The sequence below is a fragment of the Neltuma alba genome, unplaced genomic scaffold (genome assembly GCF_004799145.2).
Source record: "Neltuma alba isolate B1F8T4 unplaced genomic scaffold, ASM479914v2 tig00011787_pilon, whole genome shotgun sequence".
In the NCBI taxonomy this organism is placed as follows: Eukaryota; Viridiplantae; Streptophyta; class Magnoliopsida; order Fabales; family Fabaceae; genus Neltuma; species Neltuma alba.
The window spans coordinates 122,094-131,402 of NW_021636409.1; positions in this window are offsets into that span (position 1 = coordinate 122,094).

Consider the following 9,309-nt stretch of genomic DNA (forward strand, 5'->3'; position numbering starts at 1 on the left):
TAGTTTAAGGCCTTTTATTTGGAAAATTCTAAATAAATATTTGGAAGGAGAATAAACTTCCAAGAAAATTTCTATGATATCCCAACAAATTACAAGAGATTATGGGATTAAAAGGAGACCCTCAAATATCCAGGATTTTTCCTAATTCCTTTGAAAAGTGGAAAAATCACTTAAGAGGAGGAAATTAGTTTTCCTTTTTATTTAATTATTGAGAAATTGATTTGGAGACAAAGAAGGCATTTTGGGAAGAGAAAAATGAGAAAAATAAATTATAGATCTAACAGGAAATAATTACAAAGGCCAGAGTACTGTAGTTATAGAAAAGGAATTAAACCCAGAGTAAAAGTGCACCGATAAAGTGTAAATTAAAGCCTTGTACTTTACTTGGCCTATAAGTAGCCACTTGTCAAGCCCCCATTAGAGAGTAATTAAAATTTTCATGTGTCAAGCCTCAGGTGGAGGAGAGTTTGGCTTTTGAAAATTAATTACAATTGGAATTAAATGATTAAGAGGGAAATTTCAAGAAGGCATAGGCATTTCACACTTGGCATCTTATTAATGTTGGTAGATGAGATATTTTGTGCACATTAAATGAACTCTTTCTCCCATTTTTCTGGTTATGTTTTGGCCAAGAGGAAGAAGAAAACAAAAAGAGTGATCTTGAAGTGCAACTGAGGAGAAAACAACCATCTTAGATCAAATAAGCTTGGACTTAAGATTAGTAGTTGATTCTATGGTGTTCTTTGCCTGAATCTCTTGAGTTTGATGGTTGGAAAATTTTGTTTATCCTTTCCTTGGGTGCTGGCCAAAATGAATATAGGGAAGAGAGGGAAGTTTTGGTTGCTAGACATAATTAGAACACTTTAAATTGTGGTAGTTTCAAGTTGTTTGGTGTTATTTTTGAAAGATCTCTTGGTTGATTTTTAAGAGGGAATATTCAGCCAAAATGAAAGCTGTAACCTAGGATATATTTTTCAATGTTTTGATGCTTCCATTGTGTTCAAAATAGAAAAAGGTATGGGATAAACCTAAAGAACAAGTATTGGAAGCATTAGAATCAAAGTTGTGATTTTTGAAAAACAAGTCCTAGTGTTTCAACCAAACTGAATCTTGAGGAAGGAGATTTATTTTCTTAAATCCAAGAGCATATTTAGAATCTATATGAAAAATCATGTACGAATGAGTCAAGAGGAAATTTTTAGGGTTAAGGAAATAAACTCTAAAAATTCTAAGAATAAAGATAGAAGTTTTAAGGCGTTTAGGAGTTACTTGAGCTATGTTGTTAATTTTTATGTGGAATGGTTGGTAATCTTGATGCTCTTTTTATGATTTATCATGATTAGGGTTTGTTAATTGTGAAGAAGAGGAAGAAGGTCAAAGAATTAAAGAGCATTGGATCAAGGTAGTGGGATCTAATTAGCCACTAATGTTAACTTTGCATTGTTATTTATGGCATGAATGTTTGCTATTGTATGGTTGAACTATAATGATTGTGATATGGCTGCTCCTTACATTTGTTGCCATGGCCTTGCATGTTGAGGTTGCTTATTTATAAAAAGATTAGTTCTCCTATGATAGCTAATGTTAAAATGCTTTATAATAATGCTGTTGATGTTTTGGTTGATTGGTCTTGCTACCGGGATTTCATTGAAATCTCATCCCCCATATGTAACCTAACATTTTAGAGCCTGAATCATCAAAAGAGAGGCTACAAATCTAAGGATAAAAATGTTGACGAACCATGAGAAAACAATTATGTTTGGTCATGTGTAAGTATATATGCTTGATGCTGTAACCCTAAGCAGGATGTCAATTTCGAGCCATGTTTTTATTAAGTTCATGAATGAATTTCTTCACAAAATTTGGTACGCTTAAATTTCACATCATGAGCTTTAAATAAATAAGCAAGACATTAAAAATGGCCAACTATAAGGATTTGTCAAAGTTAAGGTCCAGAATCTGAAAAAAAAGAGTTTTTACCAAAAGGACAAAGGTGATTTTCACAAAAACCTGATACTTTTTAAAATGGAATTGGTTTATGAGATTATTTTTTCTTAAAAGAGAATTCAAAGAGATTTCTATAAAATTTTGAATCACTCTATTTTGATTTTTCTAGATTAAGTTATGATTTTTCAAAGTTAGACTAGAAAACTGGATTTTTACCATATGAATAGTAAAAATATGAAAAGTAGCATGCTCAACGTCCTAAGTGAGATTTTTGAGCCTAAGACCATCCAATATGGTCTAAAATGTCTTAGAATAAATTCTAAACCGTACTAGAAGTAAGATGTAACAAGGATCATAGTGGAAATCTCAGAGGTGTTCTGAGGATTGGATGTAGGTCAAGTAGTTAAGACCGAACCAATATAAATCGTGTGTCTTTGCTCTATGGTGAAATCCCTCTAACTTATTTTCTCTGTTTATTTACCTCACTATTTCTTTATGTTAAATTTTTATACTTACCTAATTCAACCCCCTCTTGGGTGAAGCTACCACTAACATTAACAATTAAGTTCGATACCTACAAACTTAAGCCAAATAACCCTATGAAGCAACATCTAAGAGAGATGGCAAATATGATTAGGGAACTTAAGGAAGCTAGACACATTCTATCTGGTAAACAGTAGGTATGGGTTGTTATCAAATCGCTCCCTACTAGCTGAGAGCATATGAAGGTTAATCTGACCCATAATGAAAACATCGTTACTTTTAACGATATAGCCAAGCACTTGGAGTTAGAGGATGAACGTTTAGAGGCTTACAAGACCTCTAGACAAGCTTATTACACTGAGGATGCTGGCACTTCCCAATCAAAGCCCAATTCTAAGAAGGGTAAAAATTTCTAAAAGAAAGGGAAGAAGGGTGGTCCTCAACCCAAAAAAGGAAAGAAGCAATTCAAGAAAAAGGGGAAAAAAAAGGTGGGAAGAAGAAGCTAGACCTGAAGAAGGTTAAATGTTTCGCCTGCCAGAGAATGAGCCATTTCACACATGACTGTTCAAAATAGATTGAAAGCTAAAAGGTATTAGTGAATTATATGAATTCACAGGTTTCATATGTTTCTAGTACTGTTTTTCTAACAGAACCTGTTTCTTCCTGGATTATAGACTTAGGCTCCACAGACTACATAACCAAGGATTGAGGATCCTTTATCAAGTACTGTTGATTGCTGTATCAAAGCAAGTGGCTTTATGTTGGGGACAACACGAGGATCGAGGTTAAAGATTTTGGCACCTACCAATTTATTTTGCGTGGTGGAAAGACCTTGATACTCCATGATGTGCTTTACGCTCCAAACATCCAGTGGAATATGGTTTTTGTTTTATATCTTTTAGAATTTGGGTTTGATGTAAACTTTCACAGTACAGTTGCAGACATTTTAAGCAACTCAATCCTTTATGGTTTAACTTTCTTATTTAAAAAGTTCTTTGTTTTGGATATTGTTGGTGATTTTAATCAAAATGAATGCTTTGCTATTTTTTTGAGTGATGTTGACATAAACACCTGGCATGCTAGGCTAATCAAAATAGAATGATTAAATTAGCCAAAGAAGGTTTGTTAGGTGCTATTCTGAATATGGAAATGTCACTATGTGAGAATTGTCTAGTTGGTTAGACAACAAGAAAGCCTTTCGGTAAGGGAACAAGAGCTGGAAATCCATTACAATTAATCCATTTTGACATATGTGGTCCAATGAGTGTGAGGACAAGACACGGAGCTTGGTATTTTATTACCTTTATTGATGATTTTTCACGATATGGTCATGTCTATTTGATCTCACATAAGTCTGAAGCTTTTGAGTGCTTCAGACGATACATAAACGAGGTAGAGAATCAAATGGACAACAAAATTAAAGCATTACGTGCTAATTGAGATCATGAATATTTATCTGAACAATTCAAACAGCTTTGCGAAAAGAAAGGGGTAATTAGACAACTGACTATCCTTGGCACTCCACAACAAAATAGAGTTGCCAAAAGAAGAAACAGAACTCTTCTAGACATGGTTAGGTCTATGATGGCTTAAGCAAACCTGCAAATTTCATATTGGGGTGCTGCTTTATTAATGACAACTTTCATACTTAGCCGTGTGCCCTTAAAATTAATCGCTTCCACACCCTACGAGTTATGGATGAAACACAAACCATATCTAAGCATCCTAAAACCCTGGGGGTTAGCGGCGTATATCCATGATAGTTGCCACAAGTATGGAAAATTAGGTCCTAGAGGAAAGAAGTGTATTTTCATAAGGTACTCTAAACAATCAAAAGGATACGTTTTCATAGGTGAAAACGAAGATGGAATGGTGACTCAAATAGAATCAAGAGATGTAACATTCATTGAGATTTAATTTCCTAATAGAGGAGATTTGACCTTACTATTTCTTTTTATGAGACACAGGAACAAGATAGTGCAAAACAAATTAACAAACCAGAATTATCTAGGTGTGTCAATCTGAGTGGAAGACAATAAAGGTCAACATTGAGACCTGAACAAAGAAATAAAGATAAACAAACAGCTCATATTAGAAGGAGTAATAGGGAATGTATTCCCAAAAGACGCTTTCAAATAGAAGGCGAATCTTTCTTAGTTACTCCAGGAAGGGATGATAAGCCCCGTTCTGTACAAGAAGCCTTGTCAAGTCCTGCCAAGGAGGAATGGAAGAAAACGATAGAAGAAGAAATAGACTCAATGAAAAAGAACCAAGTTTGGTGTTAGTTGATCTGCCAAAAAGGCATAAAGCCATTGGGAACAAGTAGATTCTCAAGATTAAAAGAAAAGTGGATGGATCAATTGACAAATATAAGGCTCAATTAGTGACAAAGGGATACACACATCAGGAAGGCATAGATTATGAAGATATGTTCTCAATTGCTATGCTTTTCAACTCTATTAGACTTATTCTGGTAATAGTAAAGAGTTTAGACCTAGAATTACATCAAATGGATGAAAAAACTGCATTCCTAAATGGTGATATGGATGAAGAAACCTATATGGAACAACCATTAGGTTTTATTGAAAAAGGAAAGGAGAACAAAATTTGTCAACTCAAAAGATCCACTTATGGATTGAAACAATCATCTAGACAGTGGTATTTGAGGTTTCACAAAGCAATAATCTTATATGACTACCACATGATAGAGGAAGACCACTGCGTCTACATTAAGTGGTTTGAGGGTAATTTTGTTATATTATCCTTATATGTAGATGATATACTATCGGTTGGAAATAGTCTTGATTCGGTAGTGGCTATTAAAGAATGGCTTTCGTCGAATTTTGAGATGAAAGATATAGGTGAAGTAGAGTATATACTTAGAGTTAAGATCCAAAGAAATTGTTTAAAATGAATCCTCTCTTTAACACAAGAATTACATCAACAAGATTCTTGAGCGATTTAGCATGAAAGACTGCAATCCCATAAGTACCCTGATTGCTACTGGAGTGGCCTTGAGTCTTGACATGTGTACCAAAACTGAGTCTGACAACAAGAAGATGAAAATAGTTCCATATGCCAGTATTGTTGGTAATCTGATGTACACAATGATGTGTGTAATGAAACATCCTACCTTTAACCCCTCAGTGTATGTGTTTGGAAGCGTTATTGTTCAAGCGAATCACGACACAAGCCCGTGGATTAAAATTTCAACATAATTACCTGGATTATTATTCACTATTTAAATTCTAGATTACAAGCCCAATTAACTTGCCTTGTGTAACATCCCAAAATTTAAAACCCTAGTAATGGGAGTGTGCAAAATGAGATATGATTGATAAGCATAAGGTATGAGTAAAGCATGAAAACCCAAAATGGGTCGAAACCGACTTTATCGGGTCCCAAGGGGCAAAACGGTAATTTTGGAAAAAGTTTCCAAAAATTACCTAAAAATAGAAAAAAAAAATGAAATTAGAGGTTTTTGAGTCACACATGATGTTTTGGGAGTGAGAATAGCCCAAAATAAATTTTGGTGAAAATTCCCAAAAAAATAATTATTTTTGGGAAAATAGGGAAAAATAAAGGGAAATTAAAGTGATAAAATTATTTTAATTACCTAAGGACTCCAAAAATACAAGTAAAAATATGTATACACTCCCTAGGAATATATATGAATTTATAAAATTGTTTCCAAGCATTGGAAATACAGGAAATAATTTATGGGGAATTTATTTCTGAATTCCTATCGGTAAGGACCCGATTTCGGAGAAAATTTGAAATAAATATCTAGAGATCTTCAAAAATTCCCAAAACTTCCAGATCACACTATTGGAATAAATAGGGAATTATCATGAAAAGAAATAGAATTTTTGAAGCCCTTAGCTATTTTTCCTAGTAGAGGGCAAGAAATCGGGTATTATGTGACCGAATGAATTTTTAAATTATCCTAACTAATTCCATTACTTCCTAACCAGTTTTTAAAATTTAGTTAGCATCCAACAAGGCCCAAATTCATGCTCACCATGATCAGAACAGCTGGCTTGTGTGCTGGGCAAATTTTCAACCATTGGATCAAATCTCTTGGAAAGTGAGTCAAAGAATGTGTGGCTAGGATTGGTTCTTCATTTTGGCCGACCTTAGCACTTAATTTGGGGCAGAAATAGCTGCCCAAGGACAGGTTTTTGGGCAGAAAATGAGCTCTATAAATACCCCCACAAGTCATTCAAAATTCGGACAGAAATGGGACAATAGAGGGGAGGTTCTGCACAATTTTCTTCTTGGCTTCTAAACACTCCTCAAAGCACCTCCAATCCAAGGTTAATCATCAAGCTTTAATCCAAGACTCTTTGAGGTATGTTTAAGCTTTAATTTGATGCTTTTTCCATGGTCAAACCGTGACTTATTTGAGGGGGAAGTGCTGTTTCAATTCTGTTGTGCTGGAATTGCTAGGAAAGGATAGCAAATTGAGTAGGAGTTGTGTTGTTGATGTTTGGTGCGTTTTGAATGGGTTATGGAAGAAATTACCCTATGAACTATGACTTTTCAGTTCAGCCAACTCAAGAACTCAAGGGTAGGAATTGTTTCAATAAGTTTTAATGGTTCCAATAGACTTAAAATGTGATGGTATGTAGGATTATGCTAAGGAAGTATGTTCAAATTCATTGGAATCAAATATGAAAATTTATGAACCTAAGAGGAAGTGTTCAGCCATCTTGAATATATGGACTTATGATTGGATTTTGAAAGTTTTGATGCTTCCATTGAACTCCTTGGGCGTTTTTGTGTAGGGTTATATGGAGGAATTGAATTTGGAAGCATTAAAAATCAAAGTTGGAAATTTTGACATTTTTCCTTATGAAATTCGTTTCTGTTTTGACCAGAACTCAAGGAAGGAATTTGATTTTGTAAAATTTGATTTGATATTTGAATTCTACATGAAAAGCCATGTAGGAATGGCCAAGGAGGTTTCTTGAATCAAAAGGAAAACAATTAGGCCAAAAATCCCAAGAAAGAAGGGTTTAATGTTTAAGTAATAGGGAATGTGTTTGAATAATTGTTGAATGATGGGCCTTGGTGTTGGTTTGATAGGTACCTTGCCAAATCCTCAAGAAAACATCTTGAAATTAAAGGAAATCAAGGACCAAGTACCAAAAGGTAGCATTGAATTACACTTTGATTGTTTTCTTGCTTACATTGATGTGTTAATGTGAATGTGTGCAATGTATGCCGTGATATGACTAAGCTTTATTGCAAATGTTGATTGCAATGTTTGAATTATGTTGCCTTGGCATTATGTCCATTAAATATGTGTATGATAGCTTACTTTCCATGGCATAAAAGCATGAACATATGAACAAGATATCTGCACGAAAGCATTGCACGCAGTGTTTGCAGGAATGCATGAAAATTGTAATTCTGTGCTACTGGGATTTCTTTGAAATCTTACTCTTATGTTTAACACCACCTAGGAGGGAGTTCAAGCAAGGGAAAAGGCAAAGAAATTGTCCCGGAGGCCTAATGAACAATTAATGTACCCTAGTGTAAATTTTTGGAACTTGTTATGTAATATTATGACTTTGGAAATGTTTGTTGGATAATAGCTCCTAAGAGGAGCCAAGCATGTATGTCTATGTTTAAACATGTGAAAGCATAGTAGAATGTATGTTCAAGCTTGTATTAAGCCTCAAATAATTAAGGATGGGTAAAAGGTTATGAAAGAGTCATTACAAAGGTAATTAGGGGATAACCTTTGACTAAAAAGGACCAAACTTGGTGCATACGAAATAAATAGAAAATATTCAAATCTGGATTTGAAATTTGGCAGACTAATAGATCACATTTTTAGCTTTAAATAGAGTGGTAGATCATTAAATTTGGAATTTTGTAGAAAGAGTTATGCCCTTTCGAAGTTGGATAAAATACTGGAAATTTCAGAATTTACCAAGTGAACAGTACATAATTTCGTGGAAATTGGTATTGATCTACGAGAAATTGACACTTGTGGATATTTTTTCTATGTAGAGCATTTCATAAGCTTCACGTGAGACTTGGAACCACTCTGTTTGGATTTTTCTACAATTAGTTATGATTTTTCAAAGTTGACCGATTTTTAGGGGTTACATGAATAGTAACCGAAATCAAAATTTTAAATCTTGGTTTTTACCTACTTTGAACATCGTGTAATGATTCCAAATGGTTCTAAAGGACATATAATAGGGTTTAAAATGAAGGTGTGACACCTTGCGGGAACATTTGGAATCACTTTTGAAGACTACAAGTTATGAAAAATCACGTTTGACAACTTATATGACCCTTAAGTATGAGAAAACGCTTAAAAATTTGAGACTTTTTTATTTTTCCAGTTTAGGCCATGACTTAGTGATTCTAGGTTGTGAATTGAAGTCACAGAAGCCATTTTTGCCTTCAGATCATGACCTCAACTTCTTAGGTTGCGACCTCAAGTCACAGAAGGCTTCTGCGCACTATTCACATTTCATTGAAATCTTGGCCAACTTTAAAAATTCACAACTAATTCCATAAAAATTGTATTAAGGTGTTCTAAAATTCTACTGAAAGCTCTTTGAAAGCTCTTTAAGTGAAAAATATCCAATTGGACTTATCTTTTCCCAATTCATACAGTTTAATCAGTAAAGATTACAGTTTATTTGGTAAAATCTAGAACTTCCAGATTCTGTGCCTCAATTTTGAAAATTCATATCTCTTTGTGTACAGATCCAATTGAGGTGATCTACCTCTCATTTGAAAGCTTGGGATGTTTACTATAAGTATGCCAAATATCATGGCACAACTCAATCATTTGGTAGGTCAAATTGGAGCTATAGACTCATTGCCCTAGGACCTACGTTTTATCGTTTAACA